This window comes from Tachyglossus aculeatus, chromosome 9, assembly GCF_015852505.1.
Source record: "Tachyglossus aculeatus isolate mTacAcu1 chromosome 9, mTacAcu1.pri, whole genome shotgun sequence".
NCBI classification, from domain to species: domain Eukaryota; kingdom Metazoa; phylum Chordata; class Mammalia; order Monotremata; family Tachyglossidae; genus Tachyglossus; species Tachyglossus aculeatus.
The window spans coordinates 33,454,979-33,474,132 of record NC_052074.1 but is presented as its reverse complement, the minus strand read 5'-3'; positions in this window follow the sequence as shown (position 1 = coordinate 33,474,132).

Genomic DNA, 19,154 nt, shown 5'->3' with positions numbered 1-19,154 from the left:
CATTGTGGGCAGGGATTGTTTCTATTTATTGTTGAATTGTAGTCTCCCAAGTTTTTAGTACAGTGCTCTGCGCACAATAAGCACTTAATAGATACAATTGAATGAAAGAACGAATGAATGAATAGGCCACACTGCTTCTCCAAGTTGGCAGTTTACGATAAGGTGACCCAGGAGTTATGCAGATATGGGGCAAGCAAACTCAACCAAAATCATGTGACACAAGTGTAAGGAGACACAGATGAACATTTGGTCTTGTCTATGCTGTCGAGTCGTCCCTGACCCATAGCGACTCCATGGACACACCTCTACCAATATGCCCCACCTCCATCTGCAATCGTTCTGGTAGTGGATCCATAGAGTTTTCCGGGTAAAAATACGAAAGTGGTTTACCATTGCCTCCTTCCACACAGTAAATGTGAGTTTCTGCCCTCGACTTTCTCCCATGCCGCTGCTGCCCAGCACAGGTGAGTTTTGACTTGTAACAGATTGCCTTCCACTCGCTAGCCACTACCCAAGCTGGAAAGGAATGGATATGCCTCTACTTGACGCTCCCTCCCATAGTTGTGACTGGTAGAGTGCTGGAAACTCTTCAGGTGCGATCCTGAGAGGGAACGAACATTTTAGCTAGCGGTAAACGGGTCCTCATGAGTAGCTGGTAAGGCTGGAAAAGGGAATGGGTGTCCAAAGGAGAGTCTTGAAAGAGTCTCTCTGAAATGGCCACCTCCTTTGGGAGGCCAGCCCTGAGTAGCAATCCTCCTACCTTTTTAGTTTGCAAGCCCCGAGAGACAGTGACCCCGACTAATAATAATGATGGCATTTGTAATGATGGCATTTATAAAGCACTTACTATGTGCCAAGCGCTGTTTTAAGCACTGGGGAGGTTACAAGGTGATCAGGTTGTCGCACGAGGGCTCACAGTCTTAATCCCCATTTTACAGATGAGGTAACTGAGGCACAGTGAAGTAAAGTGACTTGCCCAAAGTCACACAGCTGACAATTGGCGGAGCCGGGATTTGAACCCCTGACCTCTGACTCCAAAGCCTGTGTTCTTTCCACTGAGCCACGCCACATACAGGTTCTCCCAGCAGACAGTACAGTGCTCTGCGCACAATAAACACTTTTACAGCTTCTACCTCCCCATCAGCCGCCTCAAAAAATCCCGTGTACTTATTTACACCCTTCTGAAAATAGTTGTGATGGTACATTTATCTGCGTCTGGAAGCTATGTAGTTTGTATAACTATTGTATTTTATATTTCTGCCTTTCCCATTAGAATGTAAGTTCCTAGAAAGGAAGGGATTGTTCCCTAAATTTCTTCTGATATCCCTAAGGCTCCACTGAAGGGCTCTGCACCCTGTAGGCTTTTGGTACCTTAGAATGAGGACAGTAGTAGTAGGAGAAGCAGTAGTAATGGTATTTATTAAGTACATAATGTGTGCAGAGCACTGTACTAAGTGCTGGTAAAGAATTCCCAGCTGGAAAATATGGTCTGATAAAGGAGACATGAAAGAGCATTCCAGAAACAACTCTGGGGTAGGAGCGATGAGTATAACATCAAATAGCAGTTCAAATCAGGTTTGAGAGTGATAGTTTCTCTCTATCGCTACACCATGTCTTGAAAAAATGTAATTTCAATGACTGTTGGATAAATGCTCCTTTATTCTGGGAATGTTTGAGAAGCAGTGAGGCCTAATAATAATAATAGTAATAATAATGGCATTTATTAAGCGCTTACTATGTGCAAAGCACTGTTCTAAGCACTGGGGAGGTTACAAGGTGATCAGGTTGTCCCACGGGGGGTTCACAGTCTTCATCCCCATTTTACAGATGAGGGAACTGAGGCACAGAGAAGTTAAGTCAAAGTCACACAGCTGACAATTGGCAAAGCTGGGATTTGAACCCGTGACCTCTGACTCCAAAGCCCAGGCTCTTTCCACTGAGCCACGCTAACGGATAGAGCACAGGTCTGGGAGTAAGAAGGCCCTGGGTTCTAATCCTGCCTCCGCTACCTTTCTGCTGTGTGACCTTGGGACAGTCACTTAACTTCTCTGTGCCTCAGTTCCCTCATCTGTAAAATGGAATTAAGACTGTGAGCCCCATGTAGGCCGTGGACAGTGTCCAATCTGATTATCTTGTATCTACTCCAGCAGTTGGTACAGTGCCTGGGACATAGTAAGTGCTTAACAAATGCTATTTTTTTTTAATATTATATAGCAGAACCAAGTGGATTTGGTAAAAGACTAATTACAGGGGATTGAGTATGAGGGGATTTAAGGATAATGCCAAGCTTATAGATTATGGACCCAGTACTGATTCCTCAATGGTTGGAAGAACATAGTTTGATAAAGACCCTTCTTGACAGCCAAAATGCATGACTTTTGTCTAACCTCTCTCCATACTAACCCTCTGTGGCTCTATCACAATAATGATGATACTTATTAAATGCTTACTATGTTCCAGGGGCTAGAGTAGGTTCAAGGCACAGAGAAGTGAAGTGACTTGTCCAAGGTCACAGAGCAGGGAAAGAACCCAGGTCTTGAATTACCAGACACTGTGCTGGTGACTCTGTGTTGCTTTTGCCACCAGTCTACCCACTACAATGTCTAGACTGTAAGCTCTTTGTGGGCAAGGAATGTGTCAACTAACTCTTGTTGTATTGTTCTCTCCCAAGTACCTAGTAAAGTGCTCTGAACATGGTAAGCACTCAATAAATACTTTTGATTGATTAATTTCATGTAAGGTGTTGCATAATTGTATCTTAAATGATAATAATAATGGTATTTGTTAAGTGCTTAATATGTGCTAAGCACTGTTCTAAGTGCTGGGGTGGATGCAAGGTAATCAGGTTGGGACATGTGGGGCTCACAGTGTTAATCCCCATTTTGCAGATGAGGTAACTAAGGCACAGATAAGTTAAGTGACTTGTCCAAGGCCACACAGGAGATAAGTGGCAGAGAACATTTCTTCTAGCCACCCATTATCTTCAGTTTCTCCATTTCAGTTCAATACAGAGCAATCGTTTGGGTATCTCCAATCAATCAATCAATCAATCAATCGTATTTATTGAGCGCTTACTATGTGCAGAGCACTGTACTAAGCGCTTGGGAAGTACAAATTGGCAACACATAGAGACAGTCCCTACCCAACAGTGGGCTCACAGTCTAAAAGGGGGAGACAGAGAACAGAACCAAACATACCAACAAAATAAAATAGGATAGAAATGTACAAGTAAAATAAATGAATAAATAAATAAATAGAGTAATCCACACGTCCTGTTCAGCCAAGTTGTGAAAGAATGAGCATTACTTTGAGGATGGGAATCTGTGCTCTAAGGTCTCACTATTTAATGGTAAATAGGACATGGAAGTTTTCTGTGATACCATCTGGCACCGATCTCACAGTCATAGAGAAATTTGGACCTTAAATTAATTCATTAGAATTGAGCAAACCTCTCTGATGTGTTGGTGTCATATACTTCCGCACAATTGCAAAAAGTAAAACTAGCCTTTAAGAACATGAATCAATCAGTCAGTGGTATTGACTGAACGTTTACCTTGTGCAGACACGGTGCTAAATAAGCACTTGGGAGAGTAAAATAGAAGAGAGTTGGTAGACATGTTACCTGAACACAGGGAGGTTATAGCCTAGTATAACATAAGAAGATAAATGAAAGTTATTTTATTTCTAAGTCAGATTAGTGTTTCACCCAGCCCAATATTCTATCTCTTATAGCACCAACAGGATACTTGAAGAAGAGTGCCACGGTCGCTATCCAGCGCTTAGAACAGTGCTTTGCACATAGTAAGCACTTAACAAATGCCATCATTATTATTATTAATGCTGTCCACTTTGGTGGTTAGGGGCGTGCCATCTAATATTTCTAACTTTTCTCTCTCTTCCCCTAACCTTGCCTCTAGTATCCCAAAGTGGACATGTCATCCATGCACGTATCCAAACCACTCTTAAACCCACTCGTATATTTTCAGCCTTTGCAACTTCTTAAACTAATGAGTTCCATATGCTTACCACCTACTGTGTGAAAACATGTTTCTTTCATTTTATTTTGAACCTACCACCTTCAAGCTTCAGTGGATACCCTCTTGTCCTGATGTTGTGGGATTTGGTGAATAGCAGTTTTGTGTTTGCCCCGTCCAAACCCATCCTGATTCTGTAAACCCTAGTCAAGTCTCTTCTTGGGGCTGAGATGCCTTAATATTCTCAATCCATCCTCATCCATAAAATTTTCCACCCCTGTACTCATCTTGATCGTCTCTCTATATTGCCTTTTCAGCACCAAATATCCTGAGTTTCAGCAGTAAGAATGGCATTCATGCTGTCGAAACGTTTGAGGGTGGGAAAGAGTGGAGGGGGATTCCTGTGGAATTTGGAGAACCCACCTCTACCCCAGAGACAAGAAAAAAGAGCTCTGATTTAAAGTCTTAGTTATTTAAAAACAGACATTACTGTGTTTGGTTCGACATAACTATCCCCTAAAGAGATGGAAAAAATGTAAAAAACATAGTTGCTGAACAAAGCTGGAGGAAAATCCACTGCAAAATCAGTGATTTTATGCACGTTATAGAGAATTTTGTTGTTAGATACCATTAAATTGATAGGTACCTCTGATTATCCAGCCCAGGTGGTGTTCATTCATAGGAAACAGATAGTGGTGTTTCTAATCTGAATTCATGAAGTACTGCGGAGGATTAAATTTAACTGGTGGAATGTGGAAGGCAAACAGGCGAAATGAGAATAAGTGGTCATTTGCTTGATGAAGCAAGAAAGAAAACACTAAGAAAGCAGAAGAAATGAAGAGCGTCAGAGGCTAGAGGAAGATAAGTGCTGGTGCCAAAGACTGTTTTATCCCAGTGAGGGACAAAGGCTATGCAAAGAAAACTCTATGGAAAGAAATGATAGGGCAAATTTAACACCACAACAACGATGGCAACAAAAAGGAAAGAAGAGCAGTCATCAGGCTTATCGCAACATCAAAACTGCCACAATCTTCCCGTTGTCTGAAAGGTGGGGATGGTTTGTCCATTTCAGTTGGACAGCCCTTCTCGCAGGGCTGGTGAGTGTGTAGAGGGAACGGAGTCCCTTGATGTGGGCAGGGAATGTGTCTGTTTACTGCTATATTGTTCTCTCCCAAGTGCTTAGTACAGTGCTTTGCACACAGTAAGTGCTCAATAAATACGATGGAATGAATGAATGAATGAAAGTTTTCCAGAAACCCCCTTGAAATTGCTACTTGTTACAGAATCTATCTAAAACTACTGTAATTATGGAATTTGTTAAGCGCTTACTATGGGCTAAGCATTATGCTAAAGAATACAATCACAGTGCAACACAATCAGATCATGGCTCAATGGAAAGAGCATGGGCTTTGGAGTCAGAGGTCATGGGTTCAAATCCCAGCTCTGCCAATTGTCAGCTGTGTGACTTTGGGCAAGTCACTTCACTTCTCTGGGCCTCAGTTACCTCATCTGCAAAATGGGGATTAAGATTGTGAGCCCCACGTGGGGCAACCTGATCGCCTTGTATCCTCCCCCCCCCCCCAGCGCTTAGAACAGTGCTTTGCACATAGTAAGCGCTTAACAAATACCATCATTATTATTATTATCAGACACAGTCCCCAGTTCTGTAATAAGAAGCAGCATGACCTAGTGGATAGAGCACAGGCCTGGAGTCAGAGGTCATGGGTTCGAATCCCGGCTCCTCCCCTTTCTGCTGTGTGACCTTGGTCAAGTCACTTAACTTCTCTGTGCCTCAGTTCCCTCATCTGTAAAATGGGGATTAAGACTGTGAGTGCCATGTGGGACAGAGACTGCATCCAACCCAATTATCTTGTATCTCCCCCAGCGCTTAGAACAGTTAAGCACATAGTAAGGGCTTAACAAATATCATAATTATTAATTATTATTATGATAGGCTCACCTAGGGAGAGGGAGAGGAGCAAATGAGGAAACTGAGGCACAGGAAAGTGAAACGACCGACTCACATTCCATACAATGGGCTACTGGGGGAGCCGGGATTAGAACACACATTACCTGACTTCCAGTCCTGTGCTCTTTCCATTAAGCCACACTGCTTCTCTGGCTAGCGGGATAACTGAAAACAGGAGGGGCATCTCTTTTCTCTGCTCTGCCAAGCGCTTAGTACAGTTCTCTAAACACACTAAGCATTCAAGAATTATGACTGACTGACTGGAGCTATTTATCTGCTTCCATAATGCTCCTAATCTGTATTTAAGTGCTTGCCATGAAGTACTGTTCTAAGCACTGGGATAGGCACAAGATAATCAGATTGGAGACAGTACCTGTCCTTCTTGGTACTCACGGACTCAGTAGGAAGGAGAGAAAGTATTTAATCCCCATTTTACAGCTGAGGAAACGGAGGCACTGAGAAGTTTAATGACTTGCCTACAGTCACATAGAGAGCAAATAGGAGAGGTAAGATTAGAGCGCAGTTCGTTCGACTCATATCTCTTTGCTTTTGCCATTAGACCACGCTGCTTTCCTTTAAGTTGGTGAGGGCAAGTCAGGGTGTACGGGAGTCCATTCCTTGGCTCTGTCATCAGGGATGGTGTACACTCCTTGGGTCTCCAGGCAGGGGTAGTGTATACACTCCTCGTCGCTGCCCGCAGAAAGGGTGTATACTATCCTTGACTTTGCCTCGGCTCTGCCCTGAGGGATAATGTATACACTCCTCGGCTCTGCCCTCAGGGAGGGTGCATACAATCCTCGGCTTTGCCCATGGGCGTAGTGTGTACGCTTCTCGGCTCTGCCCATCAGGATGGTGGGACACTCCTCAGCTCAGCCCACAGGGAGCATATGTACAATCCTCTGCTTTGCCAGTGGGTTTGATGTGTACACTCCTCGGCTCTGCCCGCAGGGATGGTGCGTACCTTCTTGGTTTTGACAGAAGGCATGGCGTGTACAATCCTCGGCTTTGCTCACAGGGATGGTGTGTACAGTCCTCGGCTCTGCAGCGGGGATGGTGGGTACACTCTTCGGCTCGGCCCGCAGGACGCAGCCTTGGCCTGGGGATCCTCAAGGGCAGCTGGACCACTTCTTTCTCTCTCCCACTAGCCCCTTGTACCAAGCAGCAGCAGCACCGAGCCTGACCAGCCGCTCAGGGCAGGGAATCAATCAATCAATCAATCAATTGTATTTATTGAGCGCTTACTGTGTGCAGAGCACTGCACTAAGCGCTTGGGAAGTACAAGTTGACAAATATAGAGACAGTCCCTACCCAACAGTGGGCTCACAAGAACAAACGCTCAACTGGCAGTGGCAAGCTGCCCATCGGAAACAGGGGTCCTCCTGTGTGGCCACACACAAGGCAGGCAAGAAGAACCCGGGCACAATGTTCCTCAATAATAATAATGATCATAATAATAGTAATGATGGTATTTGTCAATCGCTTATTATGTGCCAAGCACTGTTCTGAGTGCTGGGATAGATAGAAGGTAATCAAGCTGTCCTATGTGGGGCTCACAGTCTTACCCCCCATTTTACAGATGAGGTAACCGAGGCACAGAGAAGTTCAGCAGCTCGCCCAAAGTCACACAGCAGACAAGTGGCAGAGCCAGGATTAGGACCCGCGTCCTCTGGCTCCTAGGCCGGTGCTCTTTCCAGTAAGCCGCAAACCGGAGGAAATGACCGACACTCCCTTTTTCCCGACTCACACGAATCAGGAAGCCTTGTAGCAGATTCCCTTCCACTCGCTAGGCACTGCCCAAGCTAGGAATGGAGTGGGAAGGCCCCTTCTCTACTCTCCTTCCCGTAGTTGAGACTGATAGAATACTGGAAACTCTCCGGGTGTGACCCTGAGCGGGGACTTATAGAGTAAGAATCCATTATATGTAAAAGGATAGAATACATATACAGATCATCTTTGTGCCCTTCCATTTTATATGAAAGAAGTCAAAAACACTATAAGTTTTCAATATACGAAAGCAGCTAATGAGGTATTCAGATGCAAGTTAATTTAGAAAGAGGTCATAATACAGTTGGCTATACTACCAGAAGGAATCACTCCCAAATAATACTTCCGTGGGCTTTTTCTTATGTCTGATAGAAAAACAAATATCGAATTGTTTTTGTTAACTAGGTATATTCTAACATTCTATTAGCGAAAGGGAAATCTTATTATACATTATGGCGGAATGATTTCGGTTAGTATTCTTAATGTAGGTCTGCATGTAAATATTCGAACTTCAGAATTCTATCCAGGTTCCAAATCAAACAAAATTAGCTAATTTCATCTTTCAGTAAAACATTGTGCAGCTAACACACAGGTGTATTCGCTGGAAGGAAGCCAGCCAAAACTTGAAATAGAGTATGGAGAAATTAGAAAGAATTTGCTAAAGACCATAGGTCACACTTTTAATTACTTAAAGAGCCATTTATTCAAATAGCCAGGAGGGGTTTTCATCTTTGCTGAAAATGCTACGGCACGTTTCATTTTCTTTAAATTTCACTGCAGTATTTAAATCTTATTATTCTTTTTTTCCCAAAGAATATAATTTTATTGATTGCTATTAAACACATAAGATTCTTACTTTTAGTAGGAATATGGGCATCACTCATTGTTCAGACTCAGTGATTCTAAGTTTAGTATATATAGATATATATATGCACATATCTTTTTGGTCAGTGATTAAGACTAGAAATCTCAAAAGGTTACATTTATTTTTTCTGCAAGATTTTTAGTAACAATATTGGAATGCATAAAGAATTTCTGTATTCACATAAAAATAATACTTTGCATGAATATGGCATTCTTCGAAGTGTGTTAATTATTTAATCCTTATAAACTCCTTCAAATAAAGAAGCTGGTAAGTACTAGATAATTCTCATTTCATAGCCTTTAACTTAATCTCTGAAGCATTTTTGCCGTATATTTTTTTGTCCCAGCTGGGTTGGATATATTCCCTCTCATTGTAAAAGCAACAACAACAACAATGATGATAATAATAAAAATAATAATAATAACAGTGATATTTGTTAAGCACCACATATTCATTATGTGACAAGTGCTGTTTTAAACACTGGGGTAGATAAAAGATAATCAGGATACGTACAGACCTGATCCACAATTTAATCCACATTTTACAGGTGAGGAAATTGAAGCCCACAGAGACATAAGAAAGTTAAAGATGTATTTAAAAAGTCTATTTAAACACTGGGAACAGTTTTGGGAATGTTACTGTGAATGATAAAGGCTCAGGTTTTTCTTTCTCTTAAAATCCTAGTTCTGTTTGCCTTTTCTGACACTCAATCACCCTTACTATTTTTAGTTACATTATCTCATTTGAATTTTGCCTAGCTTTTCTGTGACCAAGATTTTACAAACACTGAAAATTAACCCAGGACAGAGAGAGTCTCAAAAATACACCCAGTTTATCCTGAGTAAAATCTCTAAGCAGTGTCCAATTTTTGTGAGGAGAAAAACCCTGAAAAACATAATAAAATGTAAAATAAGCTGAAATATTAAGGAACATGTGGTTTAAAGTAATTTAATAAAAAAAATCAGAAAACCAAAATGAGCTACTCTGGCCCACCTTCCCTGGCTGGGTTCACAGTCTTGAAAGATCTTTAGGGGAGAGTTCCGTATAAAAATGTCAGGCCATACCTATATACGCCTCAATACAAAATGCACAGTGTAAATGTATATCGTAAACTTTAAGAAGCAATTCAAAAGTCTTACAGGCATTTTCTCGCTTTTCCTTTCAAGATTTGGTGTTCATTCATTCAACCATATTTATTGAGCGCTTACTGTGTGCAGAGCACTGTACTGAGCGCTTGGGAAGTACAAATTGGCAACGTATAGAGTCCCTACCCAACAAGGGGCTCACAGTTTAGAAAGGGGCTCACATGGGGTCAACCTTTTTATTATTCCATGAAGAGATTCCTTTTACAATTGCTAAATGCTAGGGGTCTGAAAATAATAATAATAATGATAATGATAATGGTAATTGTTAAGCACTTACTATAATACTATTAATAATAATGGTATTTGTACCATTTGGTATTGTTTGGTATTTGGTATTTGTTAGCACTTATCATGTGCCAAGCACTGTTCTAAGCACTGGGGTAGAAACATGGTGATCAGGTTGTCCCACTTGGAGCTCACACTCCCCATCCCCATTTAATAGATGAGGTAACGGAGGCACAGAGAAGTTAAGTGACTTGCCCCAGGTCACACAGCAGAAAAACGGCAGAGCTGGGATTAGAAGATTTCCAACACTTGTCAGAACACGAGGAGGGGTTTTAAGATTAGAACTCAGCGTTTGATATCAAATAATAATAAGAATAATGGCATTTAGTAAGTGCTTATTACATGACAAGAACTGTAATAATGCACCGGGGAAGAAACAGGCTAATCAGATCCCCAATGGGCTCACAGTCTAACTAGGAGGGAGAACAGGGATTGAATCCCCATTTTGCAGATGAGGGAACAGAGGCACAGAGAAGTTCCGTGACTTGCCCAAGCTCACACAGCAAGCAAGTAGCAGAGTCAATTCCTCTGAATCTCAGGCCCGAACTCTTTCCACTAGGCCACACTGCTTCTTCTAGACAAGAAACCCTCAGAGAGTATTCAGTGCTGCCCTTCCAAACTTGCAGCTTGCAGGAAGCAATATGGTGATTCAAGGCATTCCTGCCTCAGGGTCAGTTCCAAATTGGCAAATCCAGTGTAGGTTTTTTAGAAGACATTGACCTCAACTGAACATTAAATACTAGATGGCATCATTTTCAGCAATATGAGAAATGTTGTATTTGGAGACTGTAGTGGAGTTTATTATGGCTTGGTTATGATTCTATGAGGAACTTCACTGGACTTTGAAGAAAGGAGACTGTAGAACACTTTCTTACTGCAGCAAACTCAATAAATGTCAAATTTTAGAGTCTGCCTGTGTTTAGTGGTTGAAGTAAATTCTTGACCAAAGTATTAACCTGTGACAGAGGAAGATAATACATTAATAATTTAATAAACTTAGATTTCTTCTGACGACTTTGACACCTGTCTACATGTTTTGTTTGGTTGTCTGTCTCCCCTTCTAGACTGTGAGCCCGTTGTTGGGTAGGGACCATCTCCATATGTTGCCGACTTGTACTTCCCAAGTGCTTAGTACAGTGCTCTGCACACAGTAAGCGCTCAGTAAATACAACTGAGTGAGTGAATGAATGAATTTCTTAAGGTAGACTATAAAATGAAAATGTTATTGAAATTATGTGTAGGGTTTTCAAATACTTCTTCATAGAATAAATATGATACCTTGTCAGGAAAAAAAAACTACAGCAGGACATCATCTAACAGGTATAGGTAAAAATGTATGTTTAAAATGAACCTGTGATTTATCTAATCTTTGAGCTCTCAACTCTGCCTTGGAAAGTCCTCCTATAGGAATGAGAGGTTCCCAGTGATACGTTGTATCCTATGGTCTTGGTATAACTGGTGCTTCTGGTACTGCCCGATTTAATGAACTGGATGAGTTTAAATTATTCACTAGGAAATTGCTATATATCCTCTCACTCCCTCTTCCTAGAAATAATAATAATAATGATATTTGTTAAGTGCTTACTATGTGTCAAGCACTGTTCTAAGTGCTGGGGTAGATACAAGGTAATTGGGTTGTCCCACATGGGGCTCACAGTCTTAATCCCCATTTTACAGATGAGGTAACTGAGGCCCAGAGAAGTTAAGTGACTTGCCCAAAGTCACACAGCTGACAAGTGGCGGAGCCGGGATTAGAACCCATGACCTCTGACTCCCAAGCCCGGGCTCTTTCCATTAAGCCACGCATATCAGTCAATCCATCAGTGGTATTTATTGAGCGCTTAATGTGGCGAGAGTACTGTACTATGTGCTCCCAGGCTAGAGATATTACTGACCCACGACCTTTCCATGTTCTCTTCAAGCTCTCTGGCAGTAGCTTCTCACTGCTTTTTACTAACACTGTTTTCTCACAGTTTAACTGTGGGTGTAATAGAGCCAAGTTTGCTGCATAGAGTAAATATTCAATAAATACCATAGATTGACTGATTGAGAGCCCTGGGAAAATAATGCCTGGTGATAAATAGACACGGTTCCTGATCATGACAGGGCTCACAATCTTAAAATTAAGTTTGACAACAGGCACGCTAAAGGAAGATGAAATAACATGGACACGCAGCAACATAAAAGACAAAGCTCAAAGTCGAAACTGGTCCGGTGGTAGAGGGGATCGACTAGAGTCTTCCCAGATCATCTAGAGTCCAGTCATAACCAAAGCTTCCCAATGTTCTAAAATGTGTTGAGGCCTCGGACCTGGGATTCAGAAGGACCTGGGTTCTAATCCTGCCTCCACCACTTATCAGCTGTGTGACTTTGGGCAAGTCACTTCACTTTCCTGTGCCTCAGTTACCTCATCTGTAAAATGGGGGTTAAGACTGTGAACCCCATGTGGGACATGAACTGTGTCCAAACCTGACAATCTACCCCATCACTTAGTTCAGTAGCTGGAACATAGTATGCACTTGACAAGAACAAATACCATTAAAACTTAAATCTCACGTGACCCGACAGACTCGGGACATTTTGGGAGCAAGGGTCTAAGTATTGCAGTGGGGAAGTGGCAGGGTTCTTGGTGGTTTTGCTTTGACACTCACCTGGAGGAAAATGTCAAGGGGAGCAGTAGCTGCTCCATCCCAAATCTCTCACGGCCCGGTCGGCCTTATCTTTGAAAATGAAGGACACCACTACATAGCGTAGAAGTGCACACATTCACGGACCCTTACACACTTTCTTAAACTACTTTCTAAATCGTTTGAATCAGACCAGGAGATCTGAAGACTGATTCCTAACCCTCAAGGTAGAATATATTAAGGAGTTCCTTCTTAAAGAGAATAGTTTTTTTTTAATTTTCATTTCAACCTAATTTTAAATGACTGAGGTGACCTTTGCTCTTTATTAATTCACATTTGAGTATCATCCCACCTTCAAGAGGCATTTTATGATTTTCTTTTTGTGGACCTGGGCTCGATTCCAGCTTACTATTTCTAAATCCAGTCACACGTCCCCCATCCCGCCTGGTATCAGATGTATGTTTTCGTTTCAGGCAAAATCTCAAACTGGTAAAAACTGCCTTAGGTATCGGTGGCTGCAAAATTGAGCATTTGCTGTTGAGTGAGGTCGTGTGAAGTCCTTGGCTGCTGCTGGTGTGGCTTTTGTGGTCCTTAAGAGTTTTGGTTGACATTTGGAATTTGAACCAAAATTCCAAGCATATGTCAGAGACATGTTGCTAAATGCTTCAGAGACTCGATTCCACTGTGAGCAGCTTGCAGAGCTCTGTTAAATGGACTTTTTTTTTCCACAAATGAAACATTGGACCTCCAGAATTAGCTTGGTCTTGCATCCTATTTCCCAGAAAGGCCCTAACTGTGGGTGGTAAAACCACATCAGGAAGCCGAAGGGAGTCAAATGGGCTTGATGAGGTTCTCCAGTGGTTTAGACCTCAGCTGGTTTTAATCCTATGAAGTTGAAACTCAATATACAAGCCATTCAAGATAAAAATATTTTTTACACTGCATCAGCGTTCCATACTGGATTCAGAAGTTCAGTGGTTTTAATTGAACAATGAAAAATCTGGCTGGAAACAAGGCAGAAGAGTTTGCTCAGTTTTATGTTATGCTCCTTGATGTAAGGGAACACTGCTTTGGATTGTATTTTTCCCCTTAACCTGGAGCTTGGGAAGGGAGAAGGCTTTTGAGGAATTGATTGTTTAAGGGCCTTCGGGGAGTATTGGAAGGCCATCCCATTTGATGAGAGTCAGAGGACCTGGGTTCTAATCCAGTGGCTCTGCCACTTGTCTGTTGAGTGGCCTTGGCCGAGTCACTTAACTTCTCTGTGCCCCATTTACCTCATCAGTTAAATGGGGACTAAGACTGTGTGCCCCTTGTGGGGCATGGACTCTGTCCAACCTGATTAGTCTGGCACACGGTAAGCGCCTTTAACAATTACCATAAAAACTCCCAAAACCTTTGTATGCCACAGGCCAGTTAGAATTGAACTAGAATCTGGAATGGAAAGCAAAAATCAGTCGATGGTATTTATTGAGTGTTCGCTTTGTGCAGAACAGTGTAATTAAATGAGTGCTTGGGAAAGTATTATACAATGGAGTTGGTAGCTCCATTGCCAGGCTAGTCATGCAGGTAGAGGATTATGATTATGATCCTTGCCAGCCTAATTATGCAGTTGGAGGAGTTCTGTTGGAGCGAACAATAATACTAACAATAATGATGATGATGGTATTTGTTAAGAGCTTACTGGTGCCAAGCACTGTTCTAACAATAAAACTAAATAAGGAAATTTCCAGCTGACACTCATCTGACACCTTTAGCCAATCCTCTTGTTCCTATAGCCTAAGAACCTAAGACAAATACTTAATACAGCACTTTGCATGCAGTAAGCACTCAATAAATACAATTGAATGAATGACACAGTGGTGAATCACCCCACCAAGGGCAACAAATTTGAGAAGGAAAGAGGCTGAGGATGTCAATGTTTCCAGGGAAAATGAAAAGCTAATGAGGATACGAAGTCCCCAGATATGCTTTTTCCACTATGGTTTGAACCCTACAGACTTTCAGAGCACACTGCAACACAAAAGTCAGCATGATGCGGTTTGCTGTGAAAATGTCGTGGAATGGAAATAAACTCTCACCAGGGCAGGTGAGACAATACTTTTTCGAAATATAATGAGTGATGGAAGAGAGACGTTGAAGAGTACTCATTATAAAGAATGAGCTTAAATAAAAAGTGATAGAAAAAGATGTTTTTTCACAGAATTATTCTCTTCCATCTCCAAGGGCATCAGCGACTTCTAGGCTGCGAGATTGGGAAAGAATTGTGTTGTGTACGCTTCAAGGCTCATAATCCAGGGAACATATTTTTATAATTAGCTAAATGTCTGTGAAGCCTTTAAGTTTTATAATTAAGTCTAAAGCCTGGCAAGGAGCATATTGCCTTTGGGCACCCCTCCTGCCCATGAGATAAGGTGGAACCAAAGCCTTCATTTATTGCTCTCTCTGATTTGAAACTGGGCAGAAAGCTTTGAGGTAGCATCCTTAGGAAAAGAAAAACCCAACTAAATAAGCATTGCTAGGATGACATTGAAAAAGGAAAAAAATATAAAGTTTCAATTCATGGACAAAATTCGCAGCATGTGTTAATCTGTAATCCTACACCACAGAATGAAGTTAATTGTATTCAATCATCCTGTAATTTGCAAACCAATTGTTAAGTACAAGCTAAAAGATGTCAGACACATTTGTATATGTTGGGCAAGATATCAAGTAGTCGGTGTTTTTTGTTTCAGCCCTTTGGATAGTTACAGGAAAATGAACCAAGATGTGTTCCAAATTACTCAAAGCAACATTTTCAAAGTGTGTAATAGAAGCAAGGAAACTCCTATTATGCATAGTTTCTATCATTCTCCTTATTACTCCTTTTTATTATGTAGCTGTGCAGTAATTTGTAGCTAGGTAGGTCCGGTTAACTCTTTCTCACCTTCTCAGGTGAATCAGAGCTCTCCAATTTTTAAAGTGGGAGTTTCATGAACTCTTGACTGTGAAGGAGGAAGCATGGCTTAGTGCAAAGACTTAGTGCCCTGAAAAGTGGTAAATGGCAAAAGTTGGGGTGTGCTTAGAGCTTTTAGAAACAGTTAGCATGGCACACTGGGGATCAGGAAGCCTGGCTCCTGTTCCTGCCTCCTCCACTTGACTGCTGTGCAACCTTGGGTAAGTCAGTTAACTACTCTGTGCCTCAGTTTCCTCATCTGCAAAATAAGATGAAGTAGAGTGAGACCTGTGTGGGACAGTGACTCTCCCTGCTCTGGTAATCTCGTATCTCAGCATATTTTAAGGATTTAATACATTCTTTCATTCACTCCTATTTATTGAGTGCTTACTGTGTGCAGAGCACTGCACTAAGCGCTAATACATACCATACTTATTATTAGTCAAGTTTTTGGAAGGGCGGGTTGTGGCTCTTTGCAGTGCCACTGAAGTCTGAAGGAATAACAAGGTAGGTTGGTGTTTCCAAGTTTAGTGACTAGGGCTCTCATCGGAGCGTTATGCTTCTCTGTGAGCTCCTTGAAAGCAAGAGATCACGTCTTCTCATTGTACTCAGAACTGTGTTCTGCATTTAGTAGGTTTGCATTAAATACTAGGAAGCAGCATGGCCTAGTGGATAGAGCACAGTCCTGGCAGTCAGAAGGATCTGGGTTCAAGTCCTGACTCTGCCATTTGTCTGCTTTGTGACCTTAGACAAGTCACCTCATTTCTCTGTAATTCAGTTCCCTCATCTGTAAAATGTAGATTAACACGGTAAGCCACATGTGGGACAGGGACTGTGTCCAACCTGATCAGCTCACATCAACCCCAATGCTTAGAACAGTGCTTGACACGTAATAAGTGCTTAACAAATATCATCATTACCATCATTTATTGATTGATTGTTTAACAGTGGCATTCTGAGCCTGGTGGTTTGTGTTTCTGTTTGAGAGAAAATGGCGGACTCTGTTTCATGTTAAAAGAAAGAGGTGGAATATGGTCAACTCAGCAGAAAAAACTCTATGTGCATTCCAACTTTTGCCATTTAACACTACTGTACCTTAAACTGAGAGCTTTTCCTTTTAAGAATGGTTCAACTAGCTGAGAGCAATTTAGAATCCTTGCCAGAATTCCACCTTTGTCTGGAAGAGATGAGCTCAAGTCAGGACCTGTGAAGATTTCATTCTGTAAATGGTGAATCCTAGTATATGATGGCAGAGGTACCAAAGGCAACTCCAATTAACACAGAATAAACTTATTTTTCAATGTGTTCTCCACTCTTACTCCTTTCTTGCCAATTGGAGTAGAACTTACGGGGACAGGAATTTGAAGTACTGTAACAAAGAAATGAGGTGAGTAGCATGGCCTAGTGGAAAGAATATGGGCCTGGGTTCTAATCCTAGCTCCACCACTTGTTTCCTGTGTGACCTTGGTCAAGTCCTTTAACTTTTCTGTGCCACGATTACCTCATTTGTAAAATGGGGATTAACACTGTGAGCCCTATGTTGGACAGGGGCTGTGTATTAATCAGTTGTATTTTTTGAGCACTTACTTTGTGCAGAGCACTGAACTAAGTGCTTGGGGGAGTACAATACAACAGAGTTGGTAGACACATTACCTGTATCTACCCCAGTGCTTTTTTTCTTTTTTAAAATTGTATATGTTAAGTGCTTACTATGTGCCACGCACTGTTCTAAGTGCTGGGGTAGATACAAGGTAATCAAGTTGTCCTATGTGGGGCTCATAGACTTAATCCCCATTTTACAGATGAGGCAGCTGAGCCACAGAGAAATTAAGTGACTTGCCCAAGGTCACGCAGCAGACAAGTGGCAGAGGCAGGATTAGAACCCATGACCTCTGACTCCCAAACCCATGCTCTTTCCACTACGCCGTGCTGCTTCTCATTGCTTACATTGTCTGGCACATAATAAGTGCTTAACAAATACCATTAGACAAAAGTGTCCTTATTTGACAGCTTGGGAAGGCACTGCTACCTTAGGACAAAGTTTGACTACAGATGTTTAAACGTGCAATTATTCAATGCAATTTATGTTGCAATCTCAGACCATAGTGACTGTTACCGAATTGCATACAACAATCAAAAAAATTAGTATAAATCTGGGGCAGATCAGAACTAAAATAAATCAAGCAGAATCACAACTGTGATGTGGAAAAGGATCACTGGGATAATAATAAGTATGGTATTTGTTAGGGGCTTACTATGTGCCAGGCACTGTACTAAGTGATGGGGTGGATACAAGAAAATCAGGATGGACACAGTCCCTGTCCACATGGTGCTCACAGTCTTAATCCCCACTTCACAGATGAGGGAACTGAGGCACAGAGAAGTGAAGTGACTTACCCAAGGCCACTCAGCGGACAAGTGGCAGAGTCTGGATTAGAACCCATGACCTTCTGATTCCCAGGCCTGTGCTCTATCCACTATGCCATGTTGCTCCAAGATCCTGACAAAAGAGGGGTGGGAGCTAGGGAAGTACAGACAATATGTGGCAAATGTTTAAATATTTAGAAGATTTAAACTACAGCAGGATCCTTTAGTACAAAACCATGTCTCTAAAGACTTGTTATGAAATCGTATAAAGCTTCCCAACTACAAATTTTAGGATTGTGATTCCTGATGTTAACTAAGAACTATTTTCCAGAGTAATAAAGGAAGCCACTGTGACCTATTTATTCTAAAACTAGTTTTGCACATCCGATTGGTTAATTGAAGTCTTGTTATCACTTAATCCCCTTCGAGGTTTTCATAATTTGTCTAAAAAACTTCATGTGGGTTGTGATATGAGGTCATGAGACAGGAGGGGAGGGTGGCAAGCATTTGTTCAAGGAAAGTGATGGTTCTATACTTCCAAAAAGGCTTTCTGCCGATTTAATGGTGATTTAAGCTAAGTGCTCAGAGAGGAAGCAACTATATAGTTGGGACACTCATTTTAAAAGACAGTCACTGCTCTCATTTCTATACTTTCTGTACACTTTCTGGTTTTTATGCTTGGATCTCACTATCCCACAGCTCCTTCCCTTCTCTACAAAGTAATGGAATCTTATTCTCCAATTAGTTATATGTATTGTACACATACTATGTGCGGAGCATTGTATGAAGCTCTCGAGAAAGGAGATAGAAGAGTGGATCCCCACTCTTCTCCAATACCACCTCCTCCAGCAAGCCTTCCCTGATTTGTTTCCCTGCATACCAAGTCATACAAGGCATAAAGTCATTAGGAGAAGCAGCATGGCTTATTGGAAAGAGCACAGGCTTCAGAGTCAGATGTGGGTTCTAAACCCTCCTCTGCCACTTGTCTGCTGTGTGATCTTGGGCAAGCCACTTAACTTCTCTATGCCTCAGTTTCCTCATCTGTAAAATGGGAATTAAGACTGTGAGCCCCTCGTGGGAAAACCTGATTACCTTGTTCCTACCCTAGCGCTTAGAACAGTGCTCGGCACATGGTAAGTGCTTAACAAATACCATCATTTATTTTTATACAAACCCACATTTCATCTTCAACATTTATGCACTTATCTATACCCATCCACAGTAAT